General features: G+C 43.3%; 1 protein-coding gene across 7 annotated transcripts in view; it reads right to left on the reverse strand.

Annotated features, from left to right (window-relative positions):
- Positions 1-17,768, reverse strand: part of LOC116979153 (synaptotagmin-like protein 2) — an 86,913-nt gene extending 69,145 nt beyond the window's left edge. For 5 of the 7 annotated variants that reach the window (XM_033030679.1, XM_033030680.1, XM_033030678.1 and 2 more), the window contains exon 1: positions 17,660-17,768. The gene's annotated coding sequence lies outside the window, so the exon portion shown is untranslated. Of the gene's footprint in view, positions 1-760; positions 1,029-17,659 lie in introns of those variants that run through there. The other 2 variants (XM_033030675.1, XM_033030676.1) reach the window with 2 other exon arrangements.
- Positions 17,769-18,377: the final 609 nt, after the last annotated feature.

The raw sequence follows: 18,377 nt of genomic DNA on the forward strand, positions 1-18,377 counted from the left end.
ATGTATTTGGTCGAAGGAACCGAAGGCAAATCTGTTCCCCCCAGGATGTTGATTTCATTCAGAATCGGAATCCAAGAGAAGTGCAAATCTATAGTCACAGTGTGAAGCCGCCTCTTTACACAGCCACAGTGTGAAGTTGCCCCTTTAAATAGTCACAGTGTAAAGATGTGTCTTGATACAATCAGTGTGAAGATGCTCGTTTACATAGTCACAGTGTGAAGTTGCTCCATTACATAGTCACAGTGTGAAAATGCCCCTTAACACAGTCACAATGTGAAGCCACCTCCTTAAACAGTCACAGTGTGAATCTGCCCCTTTATACAGAGTCTATTTGCACCACTTCAGCACCCAGCGTTACCTTTAAAGTGACCAGCTAAAAGAAAAAATGAGTGTAAGAAGGAACTGCTGGTGCTGGTTTATACCGAAGGTGGACACAAAGTGCTGGAGTAACTCAGAGGGTCAAGCAGCCTCTCTGGAGAAAAAGGATGGGTGACATTTCGGGTCGGGACCCTTCTTCAGACCGGTGACATTTCGGGTAGGGACTCTCCTTCAGACCAGTGGGAGGGTGAATGAAGAAGGGTCCAGACCGGAAACCTCATCCATCCTTTTTCCACAGCGATGCTGCCTGACCTGCCGAGTTACTCCAACACTTTGCGTCTATCTTCAAATGAAAAGTTGATTTACCTGTATCAAAACACCGCAGAGGAGACTGGAATTGATTATACTTGCTGAATTAAATCATGACATATTTTTCACTTACATTAAGAGTTACTTTTTCTCCTCAAAGATGACTTCTGCACATTGTTCTGCTTGTTGTTTCAGTAAGGCATTTGATAAAGTTCCCCATAGTTGACTGATCTAGAAGAGTAAGATGCGTGGGATTCACTGTGACTTTGTTGTATGGATTCAGAAGTGGCTTACTGATAGAAGACAAGAGGGCTGTGGTGGAGGGTGTTGTTCAGGCTGGAGGTCGGTGACCAGTGGAGTTATGCAGAGATCTGTGCTGGGATCTCTATTGCTTGTGATATAGATAAATGACTTGGACATAAATGTAGACGGTTTGGTTAGTAAGTTTGCAGATGACACCAAGATTTGTAGATTTGCGGACTGTGAGAAAGAATGTCAAACTATGCGGTGGGATATAGATCAGCTACAGAAATGAGCGGAGAAATGGCAGACGGAGTTTAATCCGAGCAAGTGCGAGGTTTGGCACTTTGGGTGGTCAAATACGAGGGGAAAATATATGAATAATAGCAAGATTTTTAACAGCATTAATATATAAGGGATCTTAGGTTCAAAGTCCATAGTGGTAAAGAAGATGTATGGTATGCTTCCTTTAATTGGTTGAGGTAATGAGTATACAAAATTCTTAAGGAGTTGGACAGGCTAGATGCAGGAAGATTGTTCCCGATGTTGGGGAAGTCCAGGACAAGGGGTCACAGTTTGAGGATAAAGGGGAAATCCTTTAGGACCGAGATGAGAAAAACATTTTTCACACAGAGAGTGGTGAATCTCTGGAACTCTCTGCCACAGAGGGTAGTTGAGGCCAGTTCATTGGCTATATTTAAGAGGGAGTTAGATGTGGCCCTTGTGGCTATAGGGATCAGGGGGTATGGAGAGAAGGCAGGTACAGGATACTGAGTTGGATGATCATCCATGATCATATTGAATGGCAGTGCAGGCTCGAAGGGCCGAATGGCCTACTCCTGCACCTATTTTCTATGTTTCTATAAGAGTCAGGAGGTCATGATGCAGCTTTATATAACTTTAGTTATGCGGCATTTGGAGAATTGCTAACAGTTATGGTCACCCCATTACAGAAAGGCATTGACCGGAAATGGCGGCGCTGGGAACGGCTGCGGCTCGCCTGCAGTCCATTTGTCTTTACTTTTTTGTGTTGTTTTTTTCGTTTTGTGTAGTTACGTTTTTGGTTTTTAAGCTATGTTTATGTGGGGGGTGGGGGGTTGAAACGGTGCTTGCTGTCTCTCCCTTCGGGGGAATACGACTTTTTGTCGTATCCCCCCTCTCTGCCTCCGTCTGCGCTGTGGCCTAATGGCGGAGCTGGCGACCTCGAGGCTCCGGAGGCAGAGCCTGTCAGGACTCGCCCTGGGCTCGCTCCCGTGAGGGCGGCCTGACGAGGGGCTGAGACTCTCTCGTGAGGGGCTGTGACGCTCCCGTCGGAGCAGCCCAGCCAGAGGGTGGAACGGCACTCCCGTCGGAGTGGCCCAGCCCGAGGGTGGAACGGCACTCCCGTCGGAGTGGCCCAGCTCGAGGGAGGAACGGCACTCCCGTCGGAGTGGCCCAGCCCGAGGGTGGAACGGCACTCCCGTCGGAGTGGCCCAGCTCGAGGGAGGAACGGCACTCCCGTCGGAGTGGCCCAGCTCGAGGGAGGAGCGGCACTCACGTGAGGACGTGAGGGCGATCCGGCTCGGGGCTGGAACGGTGCTCCGGTGGCTGGGACGGCGTTCTGGCGGCGGCGACCTGAGTCCTGGGTTCAGCCGCGGGCCAGCGGCTGCGTCCGCTGGACTGGAGGGCGGCAGCTTCGACCACCCTGGGCCGCGGTGTTTGAACCGGCCCGTTCACGGGGTTCGGTGAACCGCGGGACTGTTTGTGCCATCGCCCGGTGGGGAATCACCTCAGCGCAGAGGGAGAAGAGGAGGGAAGAGACTGCAGCCCTAAGATTTTTGCCTCCACCACAGTGAGGAGGTGCTTGGAGGATACACTGTGGTGGATGTTAATTTGTGTTTATTGTTGTTTATTATTGTATGTATGACTGCAGGCACGAAATTTCGTTCAGACCGTAAGGTCTGAATGACAATAAAGGTATTCAATTCAATTCAATCAATCAATGAGGCTTTGAAGTGAGTGCAGAGGAGGTTTACCAGCAATTTCTCTGGGGTATCGGAGGCTGAGAAGAGACTTGATAGAAGCATATAGAACTATGAGAGGCATAGATAGGGAAGACAGTTAGAACTTCCCAATGTGGAAATGTCAAAGAGTGGAGGACTTAGTTTTAAAGTGAAAGGGACAAAGTTTAAAGGAGAATGTGATGGTGCCTGGTATACATTGCCAAGGGTGGTGGAGGAGACAGATATGAGAGTGAAGATAGATACAAAATTCTGGAGTAACTTAGCAGGACAGGCAGCATCTCTGGAGAGAAGGAATGGGTAATGTTTCGGGTCGAGACAATAGACAATAGACAATAGGTGCAGGAGTAGGCCATTTGGCCCTTCGAGCCAGCACCGCCATTCAATGTGATCATGGCTGATCGTCCCCAATCAGTACCTGCCTTCTCCCCATATCCCCTAACTCCGCTATTTTTAAGAGCCCTATCTAGCTCTCTCTTGAAAGCATCCAGAGAACCTGCTTCCACTGAGGCAGAGAATTCCACAGACTCACCACTCGCTGTGAGAAAAAGTGTTTCCTCGTCTCCGTTCTAAATGGCTTACCCCTTATTCTTAAGGAGTGAGCCATTCTTCAGACTTTTGTCAGGGGAGAGGGAGATACATAGATAAGGAAGTGTAAGGTGTAAAAATAGGACAAGGAGAATGGAGATCAAGGAAAATGTAGATTAGGTCATTGTTAGCTGGGAGAAGGTAACAAAGCAAACAGAGATAAAATGTAGTCAGAGACAGTAAGACTGTCGGTGGAGGGAGAGGAGAAGCAAAGGTTTGGATATGAGTGACATTTATGAGACTTTCAGATAGGCACAGGGAGTATGGACAATGGGCAGGCAGAGATTAGTTTAACTTGACATCATGTTCAGCACAGACATTGTGGGCTGAAGGGCCTGTTTGTTTGCTATTACTGGTCTATACATGTGCTATACTTGTGTATTCAGCCACAGGTACTGAGATCATTGGAACACGAGACCTAATCGTGCAGGCTCTGTTCCGTTTAATTGTCTGAAACATATCTGCCAATATCACATTCAAGGCACACATTTCAGAGGAACTTTGCTACTTTTGATGCCATGCACCAATATTTATATACAAAGTGCAGACAGGAAATGGAGAATCATACAACAGTCCTCCTGTGAATTCCCAATGGAATATTGCATGAAATATTTTTCCTCATGCACCATCTAAATCTTTTATAAAAAGACTGGAGGAGTTGCAGCCTCACAATCCTTCCTTAGTTTAGTTTAGTTTCGAGATATGGCATGGAAACAGGCCCTTCGGCCCACCGAGTTCGCGCCGACCAGCGATCCCCATACACTAGCACTATCCTACACACTAGAGACAATTACTCGGTTATAACAGGCAATTGGCAATAAGGGACACCATTCCCCCCCCCCCCTATGACACATTATAATGAGGGTTTACTGTGTAGGTTGGGATAGCAGGCAACAAAAAAGCTTTCCACTATAACTCAGTATAGGCGACAATAATAAACTAAACAAAAAGGTTTGATTATATTCAACTATCCTAAATGATCGGTTATTTCTTCTTTGATTAGTAACTAGCATCTTGCCAACAAGAGTTCAAGTTCAAGTTCAAGTGAGTTTATTGTTACGTGTCCCTGATAGGACAATGAAATTCTTGCTTTGCTTCAGCACACAGAACATAGTAGGCATTTACTACAAAACAGATCAGTGTGTCCATATACCATTATATAAATATATATATACATGAATAAATAAACTGATAAAGTGCAAATAACAGATGATGGGTTGTTAATGATCAGCGTTTTGTCCGAGCCAAGTTTAATAGCCTGATGGCTGTGGAGAAGTAGTTATTCCTGAACCTGGTTGTTGCAGTCTTCAGGCTCCTTCTACCTGAAGGTAGCAGGGAGATGAGTGTGTGGCCAGGATGGTGTGGGTCTTTGATGATACTGCCAGCTTTTTTGAGGCAGCGACTGCGATAAATCCCCTCGAGTGTTACACCAACTGTCCTACAGTTCTCTGCCTTCTCTCTTCATGCAGTTTTAACCAGGTAACCATGGTGGTGATTGTTTTCCAATGTAGTGGTACCCTCCTGGAATGTAACAACTTTGAAAACTTCAACCAAATGGGTCCACTATCACAACAGACAATAGACAATAGGTGCAGGAGTAGGCCATTCAGCCCTTCGAGCCAGTCCCACCATTCAATGTGATCATGGTTGATCATCCCTAATCAGTGCCCCGTTCCTGCCTTCTCCCCATATCCCCTGACTCCGCTATCTTTAAGAACCCTATCTAGCTCTCTATTGAAAGTATCCAGAGAACCAGCCTCCACCACCCTCTGAGGCAGAGAATTCCACAGAATCACAACTCTGTGAGAAAAAGTGTTTCCTCGTCTCCGTTCTAAATGGCTTACCCCTTATTCTTAAACTGTGGCCCCTGGTTCTGGACTCCCCCAACATCGGGAACATGTTTCCTGCCTCTAGCGTGTCCAAACCCTGAACAAAGGAAATAATAATAGACTTCAGGAAGAATAAAACGGACATGGTACCATTAATTATCAGAGGGGACTGTGTGGAGAGGGTGGCGGATTTCCGCTTCCTGGGAATCCATATTGAGGAGGACCTGACGTGAAGCATGAACACCTCTGCGCTGCTGAAAAAGGCCCAGCAGAGACTGCGCTTCCTGAGGGTGCTCAGGAAGAATAACATCACTCAGAGACTGCTGCTGTCCTTTTATCGGTGCTCCATTGAGAGCATCCTAACATACTGTGTATGCGTATGGTACACCAGCTGCACAGCGGCTCAGAGGAAAGCGCTCCAGAGGGCCATTGACAACGCCCAGAGGATTGTCGGCTGCCCTCTCCTTACCTTGGAACACTTACACAGTTCCCGCTGCATCATAAAATCCCAGAGCATTATAAAGGACATTTCCCACCCCGGACACTCCCTGTTTGAACTGTTGCCGTCAGGCAGACGGTACAGGTCTACAAGGACAAGGACAAACAGACTTAAAAACAGTTTTTACCCCACTGCTATAAAGGCACTAAATGTAGCCGCCAAGGAACGCAGGGGCGATACATACTAAGGGACTGTGGTACACTGTGAAATCGACAGAAGGATGTAGGGTTGGGTGTTTATGCTGCTATTTTCATGATATTTATTTTAGTTGTTTATCTTTTTTTTAAATATTTTACCTTGTATGTATCGTTAGCTTTTAGAAATGTTTGAATGGTGCACTGACTGGCTGACATTTTTAAATTTCGTTGTACATGGTTCATGTTACAATGACAATAAAGAAACTATTCTATACTATTGTATTCTATATGTTTCAATAAGATTCCCTCTCATCCTTCTAAACTCCAGAGCATACAAGCCCAGCCTTGTATACTCTTATATGTTTCAATAAGATTCCCTCTCATCCTTCTAAACTCCAGAGTATACAAGCTCCATTCTCTCAGCACATATAGCCACTTCCTTTAAATCCCTTAAGTGTAGGCCATATTCTCTTCTCTTAGATCCCCTTCGGTCATGGCTGACCATGGGTGTCTCTAGGGTGCTATTCCCTATATGGAGGACACCTGTGCGTGACTTTGTTTAACGTGGGGAGACTGGTGCACAGACAGCCACCCCACGGTCCTTGACAGATCTGTGTCAGGATCCAGTGGCATGGAGTCCAAGACGACCGGAGACCACTTTTCTGCTGCAACCTTCATCCGCCCTCCCAGCCGTTGTGACGCTCCACTAACGTCAGCCATCATCCTCCGCCTGTTCCACCATTGAGGTCTTGGTTGGATTGCTCTTTGTCAGAGACTTCCCCCTTGACCTTATCGCCATGGGTGGCCCTACCAGGAGCATAGCTCCAGACGGCATCGCTCTCAGGATCTCCGGTCCACACAAGCTTCTCCACCACGACAAGGTGACAATCCACTGACAAGTCCGAGCTATTCATTAGCCCTGCGAGTTTCTCCAATATGTTATCCCATGTATTTCTTAGAAGCTTTTCCCCGTTATGTGAAATTATTCTCCACAGCGAAGATTGATACTTGATTTAACATATCTGTCGTATCGTTAATTTCACGAGCCTTGTTCGCTAGAAGTCCCACATCTACATTAGCTGCTGTTTTGCTATCTATAGATCAACACAAACACTCATAGTTTGGTTTGACATTGTTAGGGACTGCTCAAGGGTTACAAATCATGTGGATAAAGCGGGTATTAATTTAAACAAGAACCAGTCTTCACAACATTTGGTTTAATGCACATTATTATCAGCAATCAGTTTGAAATTAAAAGGACAGCTTTGTAAACAAACCGTGCTGTCTACTGACGTAACCATGGCCCGTTCTCCGATGAATCGCCCAATCGCAAGAGAATGGGAGATGTTAATCGGCGTGTATTTCAACCACGCACCTTCATCTTAAGTTATTTCACACCACAGTGATGGAAATGGAGGAAACCTCCAGACCAGATTTACTTTGTCACCTGGCACATGGTCATAGGCGTCTTTCTGTTCATCAATATTTGAGGTAGTTGTGTACTCAATGGAGGTAGCATTTTTCGGTGGAAACAAGGAACTGCAGATGCTGGTTTACAAAAAAAGACACAAAGTGCTGGAGTAACACTGCGGGTCAGGCAGCATCCCTGGAGAACATGGATAAGTGACTTTTTGGGTCGGGACCCTTCTTCAGCGTCTGAAGAAGAGTCCCAACCCGAAACACCACCCATCCAGAACAAGGGGTCATAGTTTGAGGATAAGGGGGAAATCTTTTAGGACCGAGATGAGAAAAACATTTTCACACAGAGAGTGGTGAATCTCTGGAATTCTCTGCCACAGAAGGTAGTTGAGGCCAGTTCATTGGCTATATTTAAGAGGGAGTTAGATGTGGCCCTTGTGGCTAAATGTATCAGGGGGTATGGAGAGAAGGCAGGTACAGGATACTGAGTTGGATGATCAGCCATGATCATATTGAATGGCGGTGCAGACTCGAAGGGCCGAATGGCCTACTCCTGCACCTATGTTTCTATGTTTCTATCCCTGTCCTCCAGATATTTTGATGACCTGCTGAGTTACTCCAGCATTTTGTGTCTAATTAAGGGTGACTGGGAAACTTTTTCAGTCCCCGGAAAATTGTCTTCAGAAGAAAAGATAGAAAGTCTAATATCAAAGAAAGTTAACCTTCCCATCTGAAATGTTATCAAAAGTTGACTCTCTGTTGTTTGGAGTCCCGTTGAATCACCTGATCTGTGAAACTAGCAGTTCTGTGCACTCCAAAAAAAAACATACGTGAAATAATTATTTCAATAATTAAAATTTTGCTCAATTTGAGAAGCAACACCACATGAGGTAAAACTGCACTGAATTTCTGGACCTTTGCAAATTAAGGCGCATGGAGTGATGCTGAAGAACATTGTTACTTGATTTTATCACGATTCATTCTTGGAAGAGTTTGCATAAACAAATACTGTACTTTAGATAAACTAATTGACTGAGCCAATTTTCACAAATGTGTACAATGTTTGGATTGCAGAAGTGGAAAATTACCACCATGGTTTTAGGGTCCACCGACTTTCAACTCAGTTCTGAATTTAGATATTGACAAGTTGCAAATGCAACAACACATCATATTAATCTGCAAACCTCTTGAGCTCCCTGGTGATTCTACCCAACCTAATCTTGGCAAGATGTTACAAACCACCTGACTAAAATTGCACAATTAAATCACATTTGCAGTCCAACAACCGCGCTGGTCTCAGGGAGAGAGAGCAGAAAAATTCTGTTGCATAACGCAATGATTTTGTATTATGCAACACTATAAAGTAATATTTAAATATTTAAATATTTAGTGCCTGCTTATCGAACACTTCCGGAACAAATTTCTTCCTAATTCTGCATGGCAGGTTAAGCCATGCAGCGATCATCAAAGGTATAGGCAAATCATATCCAAATATGCCTTCACAGTGATCACAAGACCGGCTTCAATAGGACTTAACTGGACCTGACTTACTATACCAAGGCCAGCAAGTCCAGTTCTTAATATATTCTCTCATGCCAGTTCTACTTTAGGCATCAGTGTACAACGTATTCCTTTCCCAACTACCCAAATCGTCCCATCCATCCAACAACCAAAGCTTGTTTGCAGATCTACCAAATAAACCTCTTATTGCTTCTAACTATCCTTGTATAACTTTTACACTGCAAGGTGTCAGCCTACTAATTCGCCACTATTAACAATTTCTTGCCCTCTCTTCATATTTCACCAATGTCGACCATTCAGAGTTTCTTTTTGTCTTTTTATCTTTGTGGTTTTTTTTACATTTATAAGTTTCCTTTTAAAGATTTAACTATATTTACATAGTGACCGGGAGGTCTATATTCATTGTGTATTTTGACACTGGTCTCATATTAGGTTATACCTGTTATTAATGTAATCCTGATCCCTATGTATCAATACCATTGTTATGTTTATCATTATTCTTTTTGCTCTGTTTTTTTGGGGGTTTCTTTAGGTTTTTTTGGGGAAAAAAACAATAAAAAGATTTTAAAAGAAAGAAAGAAAGAGTTTGATATTCACTGAAAATATTTCCATCCTTGCTGAAGAATCATCACAGGTGATGTTTAATTTAAATAAAATATATCATTGCATTGCAAGTTTCCACATAAGCACAATATAGATAGGATTTATTGTACGGCCTTTGCGGAATATGTGCGGAGGATGCGGCTGCAGGTATGTTTTTTTTACTGTATCTGTACCTCACCATACTTGTGCAGATGACAAGAAACTCAACGTGATTTGATCTGATCAATTACATTTCTCCAATTAAGCCTGTAATCAAAGCTACTGGTTTGAGTTTTGACAGAATATTTGACAGTCTAAAAATTGAAATCCTGTAATCAGGGGTAATTAAAGAAAATCCCAGCCCTCCTTTTCCATATATCCAGTGCGAGACCACTGCTTCATGGAATGTATAGTAACCTCACCAGCATCACAACCAGCGGCACCAAATTAAGGAGACGAATGCAAGTGAAATGAATAGAACAAAAGAAGAGCCTGTGTAGAACTGAAGAAGGTTGTCCACCCGAAACGTCACCCATCCATGTTCTCCAGAGGTGTTGCCTGACCCACTGAGTTACCCCAGCACTTTGTGTCCTTTTGTGTGTTAACCAGCATTTGCAGCTTTTCATTTCTACTGCGTGAGGTTTAATATCAAAGTTCAGTCGTATTTCTACACGAAATAAGAGATCACAATGAAAGGCTTGATTAAAACATGCAACTTTAGGACTGATATCAGAGATTTCTTCATTTAGAATTGTGAATTTTTTTATCAGTGTGACGTCCAAATTTCTCCAAAGTTGATTAGGTCCTTATGCCTTAATTTAATTATGCTTCATATAGTACCTGTAATTTCTGTAATAAACAGATATGTTTCCCTGATATCCCCGAGTTATATCATACACTGTGGTACAACCATAAGGACCTCTACATCACATTGACTTGACTCCTACTGTAAGGGTCATATTTGCTAAACTTAAAACAGGTGCCAGGCAAAACTCTCAAAACACCCTGTTCAAAAGGGAACTGCAGATGCTGGAATATCGAAGGTACACAAAATTGCTGGGGAAACTCAGCGGGTGCAGCAGCATCTATGGAGCGAAGGAAATAGGCGACGTTTCGGGCCGAAACCCTTCTTCAGACTGATCAGTCTGAAGTCTGAAGAAGGGTTCAGTCTGAAGAAGGGTTTTGGCCCGAAACGTCGCCTATTTCCTTCGCTCCATAGATGCTGCTGCACCCGCTGAGGTTCTCAAAACACACTACTGTGTTTGAGCATCAAAAGCCAACTACAGGATCTTGAAATGGGAAAACTTCAATCAATGGAAATCTGAATGCGACATCGTCGGCTTACATGGAGGCTGCGACATCAGTTAAATTATTTCACAATTATGAACACCGCTGCTGTGAGTCAACCATATTTATTGGGAAAATACCGTTCCCTTCCCGCCAGCAGTCATGGACTTACTCAAGTATGTTGAAATGGAATGGGTGATATTACCAAACCTAGTGACTAAGAGACGCATCCTGAGATGTGCAGCGATGCATCTGTTGTGACTCCAGTGACACCTACCTAATGAAAGAGTGTAGTATAAAGCTTTGTGTTGCTTGCTATCCAGTCGGCAGAAAGACTATACATGATCACATCCTCTTCACACAAAGGGTGGTGGGTGTGTGGAACCAGCTGTCAGAGGAGGTCGTTGAGGCAGAGACTATCCCAACATTTAATAACAGTTAGGTACATGCTTAGGGCAGGTTTGGAGGGATATGGGTCAAACGCAGGCAGGTGGGTCTAGTATAGTTGGGACATGTTGGCCGGTGTGGGAAAGTTGGGCCAAAGGGGCTGTTTCAAGACTCTATGACTCTAAGATTACAATTGATCCATCCACAGTGTACAGATATAGGCACAGTTCGATGTCCGGCAATGAATCTGTCCAAATGGCATTTGCTGATGTGCAGTACTGAATTGCCCAAATTACAGATACTGGAAATATCCCAAATGATCCACATTATTGGGAACAAGGAAAGAGTACAAACAGAAATTTGAAAAAACAAAACAATTCTAACTCCTCTGCACCTGACCAACTCACTACTGGAATAAAGGCTGCGTAATTACTGGGCACAGATAAAATTAAAGCTCAGCTCAAAAGTTTAGTTTAGTTTTTTGTCATGTGTACCGAGGTACAGTGAAAAGCTTTTTGGTGCATGCTAACCAGTCACCAGTCCCCTCTCCCATCAGGCAAGAGGTACAGAAGTGTGAAAACGCGCATCTCCAGAATCAGGGACAGTTTCTTTCTAGCTGAACCATGCTACCAACAACTAGAGAACAGTCCTGACCTACCATCTACACTCATTGGAGAGCCTCAGACTATCTTTGATCGCACTTAACTGAACTTTATCTTGCATTAAATGTTATTCAAGTTAATCCCTTTATCGTGTCCCTTTTAATCCCTACACTGTGGATGACTCAATTGGAATCATACATTATCTTACTGCCGAATAGTTAGCACACAACAAAAGCTTTTCACTGTACCTCAGTACACGTGACAATAAACTAAACTAAAAATAAATATTATACAGGATTACAATTGAACCATCCACAATGTACATTATAAAAGGAATAATGTTTAGAGCATGATAAAAAGGAACAATGTTTCGAGCAAGATAAAGTCAGATTATAGATAGTGCAAGGGTCTCCAATGTAGTACATAGCAGCTCAGGATTGCTCTCTACTTGTTGGTAAGCATTGGTTGTTGGTAGAAAGCTGCAATAAATCATTGCACAAATTCAGAATTGAGGAGAGGCATTTTGGAAAAGTGTTGGAAACTGCTCCTGTGCAAGACTGCACATGTAGGGGTGCTGTTAAAAAGGAGAGAGAACAGAAAGTAAACATAGCAAAAAGTGTTGGAAAACATTTAAGGTCTATTATTATCTTTACAGCAAACAACCAAAACCCATGTTTCTGTAAATCAATGTCACATGAATCCTACAAAATAACTTCATCTTTTTAGATGCAGAAATTTATATCACTGTTGCATGAAAAAATAAATAGGTTCCAGCTTTTTAAAAAGACGCCAAAATCCTTCAAGACTGGCAAATCAGTGATTAGGTAACTCATGTTAATCCAATTCCGTCACAAAGTAATTCTTCTTGATTAATTGTGCAGTGTCTCCTGGTAGCATCCACGTTCCAAAAATTGGCACCTCATCGACTGCATCATCGTTCGATGCCGTGACCAACAAGATGTACTGAAAACAAGAGCTGTTACTGGTGCCGACAACTGCGGGACAGACCATCGTCTCATCTCGTCCACCATGAGAATGAAGAATCGGGCCAAAAGGAAACATCAAAACCAGAACACCATCAAGATATTCAATGTTGACGTCCTTCAAGACAACAACCATGTACAGAAGTTTCAGCAGAAACTTCCAGAACAACTGCCTCAACAAATTCCACCGTCTGTCGAAGAACACTGGAATCTATTGAAGAATGCTATCATCGCCTCCTGCAAGCAAACAATTGGGTTCAAGTAAAAAAAACATCAGGATTTGTTCGACGATAATGACAAACAACTCCAACAACTCATCGATGAAAAGAGAAAAGCTTTCATCACCTTACAAAATGACCAACAGGTGGCTACCAAAAGGAAGTGCTATCAGGAATGCAAGTCCAGAAGAGCAGCTGAAATCTGAAAAACCAGTGGTGGAGGGAGAAAGCTCAGGAAATCCAACAACTAGCAGACGCCAATGACACTCGAGGCTTTTTCAACGCCACCAAAGCCATTTTTGGTCCATCCACTCACGGTCAAGCCCCTCTCAAAAGCAAAGATGGGTCAACCATCCTGAAGAGCAATGCTGACATCAATTCTAGATGGAGGGAGCACGTTGAAATCTTCTAAATCAAACCGCCTCATTTGTCAGGAATGTGATCAACAACATTCCAAAGCAGCCTGTTGACGACTCCCTAAGCAGAATACCGTCACTTGAAGAAGTCAAGGAAGCCATCAAAACCTTGAAAAACAACAAGGCAGCTAGACTCGATGGAATACCAGCCGAGGTCGACAAAATTGGTGGTAACCTGCTCCATTGCTATCAACCATAACAAGTTCAAAATGAGGTATAATACAACAAATACAGGCACAGAGATTTATGACGATGTCTAAATCGAGGGCAGAGTAAGAATGATAGCGTTTGTCACTGAGCTACTGTATGTAGACGTACTGTATGAAGACATGAGGTCATAATGGAAATGAGAAGATACAAATAACAAATGCATGGTTCAATAGTTAAATACAATGTCATGTGTGTGACTTCAGGCCAAACAGGCTAGGAAAGTTTCAATCATTTCTTTGTGATTGTGCAATTGATCAATGTCTTAGGAATACAGAAGATTTCAAAAAAAGGTATTAGCAAAGTTTCCCACACTGCTGTCCAGAAATAAGTCAGATTGTGATATAACAGATGAGAGTTTTATTGCGCTCAACAATTGATAGTTCACCTCCTCTCCTTATCCCCTCAGCTCAGAGACACCTCTTCTGCAAGTCAATTTCCAATACTTCCAATTTACCTAGCATTTGTTTGGATGAGACATCAGAGGGGAGGCTGCCAGAATCCAAGAATCAAACCAGCTTTACAGCTCCACCTATCTCAACATTAAAAACATAACTTTAATTTATCTGTGAGCACGTTAACTAATCGTAAATACCAGCAATAATGGAAGTGGTGTGGGAATTATTCACAGACATTAAACATAAGAGGGAGTATTTTGTACTGATGACTTATTTCTGGACATTCAGTTCCACTGAGTTCGAATGGAACAAATGGACAGAAGGTGACCTTAATGCTGATCAATCCTCTCGTACACCTTTAGAGTGGTGAATTTCAGAAAGTTGGAAGAAAAGATAGCTTTAGTCTTTTTTTTAAATGAACGAAAAAACATCTAACTCTCCAAATACCTACAATAAAATCACATATCACCTGGAATTGATACCCAGGGAGGAACACCATTTCTATTGGAAAACTGTAGTGTATATATACAAACACACACATAGGCATACATACACATACATATATTATATATAGATTATATATATGCACACATATAACATGTACATATGTGCGCAGATACACACACACATGCGCATATACACACATGTGACCCAAAACATTATCTATCCATGTTCCCCAGAGATGCTGCCTGACCTGCTGAGTTACTCCAGCAGTTGTGTCTTTTTTTGTATAGCTGCATCTGCAGTTAGTATGTTGTCAGAAAAGTAGAATGCCTAAATATACATTGAGATTTTTATGTTTACCAAATACTCCTTTTCTCCTTGTGAAAAGTAGATTGTGCGATTGCTGGGGAAAAGGTAGACAATACCATATGGTACACAAAATTGCTGGGGAAACTCAGCGGGTGCAGCAGCATCTATGGAGCGAAGGAAATAGGCGACGTTTCGGCCTGAAACGTCGCCTATTTCCTTCGCTGCATAGATGCTGCAGCACCCGCTGAGTTTCCCCAGCAATTTTGTGTACCTTCGATATTCCAGCATCTGCAGTTCCCTTTTGAAGACAATACCATATGTTTGATACAATAAATTACTCAGGTCAAATTGAAATAATTGTCTTAATACTGAGAATCAAAAAGCTGCTGTGAAGCAAAGAAATTGCGAAACAAAATCAGGATGAATTGTCCAGAATTGAGCAAAGCACCCACTTTATAAAATTATATATTTTTGTATTAAATACAGTGTGTAAGAAGCCAAATAACAAACGTGCCCACTCAACCATCACCCTAGCTTTTCATTGTACCTTGGTACACGTGGCATTAAAGTAAACTCAACTAAACTCAACCCGTTACCCTTGCCATTTTCCAAAGGATCAGCAATGTGTAATTCCAGAATCCTTTCTATTTGCATCTTCCTCTGATACTGAAAATATACATTTCACTCTTATCTCTCCATGCTGTATTTTACTGCACCAGTGTGCTGAAATGTCCTTCTGACACACTTCTGCCTCTGCTTTCTGACAATTTTAACCCCTTAATCATAATTTAGTCCAAAGAAAATCCAAAAGGCATTCTGAGCTTCTAAGGCAGGGTGTAAGAACACCTTGTCCTTACACTCTGCTGTAACTGGATCTCTTTACAAATGTTGTACTGACCTGTTAATCTCACTACAATCTTTTTTCTTAAATACATTTTGAATCTATCCTAATGCTGTAAGATTCCTGACAATTGCTATAAATCTTCTTTTTATTGTTATGTCAGCCTCTTGTTTGCTTTGGCGTGCAGGGAGTTCTGACATTGAAATCCCCAACTTTCTTCCTCATGAGCTCCTATGGTCTTTGCTCATGAGAGCCTGCTTGCTGTGTGCCTGCGTTTATATACCTCTCATTGTTGCTGCCCCGCCCTGCCTAAAGTCTGCCCCCACCACTTCACTCGGCCAGTTTGGGTCTGAAACCTCTGAGGGAGATATTATGGTCTTGGAAAAGTAGCAAAGGCCTGATTTGTCAGGGTTTGCACAGTTTAAGTATGTATGTAAATTGAGCTTCTACTCCCTTGAGATTAGACAGTCAAATGGAGATATATTCAAGGCAATTACAATGATTCAAGGTAATTAAAATTATTCAGGAAGTAGGCTGAATAGAAACAGTCGCCTCTGGTGGTGTGAATCCAAACAATGGGGCATAATGGTAACATTAGAACTGGGTCATTCAGACGTGGAATCAGGAAGCACCTTTTCACATGGAGGATCTCACCGTCTGAACCAAAGATCTTATAACAGATAGGATCTATATTTGGTCTGAACCTCTCTCACCGTAAAATAAAAGCTAGAGAGACCAAAGATCCTATAGCTATAAGATCTTTGAGAGAGACCGTGTCACAGCCGCTGGCCATATTCCTAAAGTTGGGAAGAGGTGCTGACGTCCTTCTAACTGACTGAAGGAGAAGGAAAGATTGAGCTCATTTCCCCACTCCCCACACTTTACGAGGACGTTGATGAGGGCCTGAGCTATAGGGAGAGGTTGCAAAGGCTAGGATTTTATTCCTTGTGAGCGCAGGATGAGGGGTGTTCTTACAGAGGCGTACAGAATCATGAGAGGAATAGATCAGGTCTATTGGTCAGCTGTGTTCAAAAAGGAACTGCAGATGCTGGAATATCGAAGGTACACAAAATTGCTGGAGAAACTCAGCGGGTGCAGCAGCATCTATGGAGCGAAGGAAATAGGCGACGTTTCGGGCCGAAACCCTTCTTCAGAATGTCAGCTGGGCTGGTGTTTGGTTTAGTTTAGAGATACAGGGTGGACACTGGCCCTTCGGCCCGCCGACCAGCGGATCCCCGCACACTAACACACACTAGGGACAGTTTACATTTATATGCGTTATATGGTTATATGGTTATCAAGGGGGGAAAGCGAAGATCTCGGAGAAACCCACGCGGTCACGGGGACAAGGTCCGTACAGACAGCACCAGTAGTCAGATGGAAGCCGGGTCTCTGACGCTTTAGCGCTGTGAGGCAACAACTCAGTTAAACTTGTTTAACTCTGTTAAACTCTGTTAAACTTAAAAAGTGGTTAAAATACACAGTTTTTTGCCCAGTGTAGGAGAATCGAGAAGAGGACATAGGTTTAAGGTGAGGGGAAAAACATTTAATAGGAACCCGAGGGGCAACTTTTCTTTACACGAAGGAGCTGTCGAGGAGGTAGTTGAGGCAGAGACTTTCACAACGTTTAAGAGAGATTCGGATAGTTACATGGACAGGGTTAAAGGGGTATGGGCCATGCGCGGGCAGGTGGGACAGGGGCATGTTGGTCGGCGTGGGCAAGTTGGGCTGAGGGGGCCTGTTTCCACACTGTACGAGTCTATTGCTAAGATATTTCAAACACAAACAACGACATTTCCAAAGAAATCCACAAGCTTCGGTGAAAAGAGCGGGGATGGGGAGAGACTGATACTTTGCAAGGGGGTCAATAAATTAATCACTGTGGTCAGACTGACAACATATTGAAGAAGTGAAGGTAACCAGATACGGCGAGTCCAGTCAAGTCCGTGAACTAAAGCAATTCGCGCTCAGTCTCCACATTCTTTCCCTTTTGGACACGTCAGGACATTCATCAACTTCCCCTTTCGCGAAAGGCAAAACTTTCCAAACACGGATTCACAAAAAAGTTAAACATTCATCAAAAGAACAGGAACCGCGAAAGTTAAAGAACTTTTGTTTTTTTTACCGTCTGCAATACCTTGTGTCAGGTGGCAGGAGGAAGTCGCCGCACAAAACAACTTGTCTTCAAGCTGGATAAATGTACAGCTACACCTCAAACCCTCCCTGAAACAGGATCGCTCACACCCAGCTCAATGATCAGCAAGCAGCAGCAGCAGCAGCAGCAGCAAAACCTGACATGGATCTTGGCGACAGGGAGGAATTCTTAAAATCACCGCAAGATCTATCTGAGAGATAATCAAATTGGTAATGTTTCCAGAAGTATATGTAGAAACCAAGAACTGCAGACGATAGGCACAAAATGCTGGAGTAACTCAGCGGGACAGGCAACATCTCTGGATAGGAGGAATTCCTTATACCAACAGATGCTGCCAATCCCGTTGAGTTACTCCAGCATTTTGTGTCTATCTTCGTTGTAAGCCTGCATCTGCAGTTCCTTCCTACACAAAGATCTGCAGATGCTGGTTTGTACCAACGATGGGCACAAACTGCTGGAGTAACTCAGCGGGCCAGGCAGCATCTCTGGAGAAAAAGGATGGGTGATGTTTTGGGGTTCTTCAGACTGAAAGAATGGGGAGGGGAGGAGGTGAGAAAAGACGAAGAGAAATCAGGGTCGGCCACAAATGATTTCAGGCAGGGTGGAACCTGGCGCCAAAGTTGGCTCAGCAAGGTGTGAACCTAGTGTATGAACATTGAATTCTCTAATTTTAAGTAACTTCATCTTA

This window comes from Amblyraja radiata, chromosome 12 (assembly GCF_010909765.2).
Source record: "Amblyraja radiata isolate CabotCenter1 chromosome 12, sAmbRad1.1.pri, whole genome shotgun sequence".
NCBI classification, from domain to species: domain Eukaryota; kingdom Metazoa; phylum Chordata; class Chondrichthyes; order Rajiformes; family Rajidae; genus Amblyraja; species Amblyraja radiata.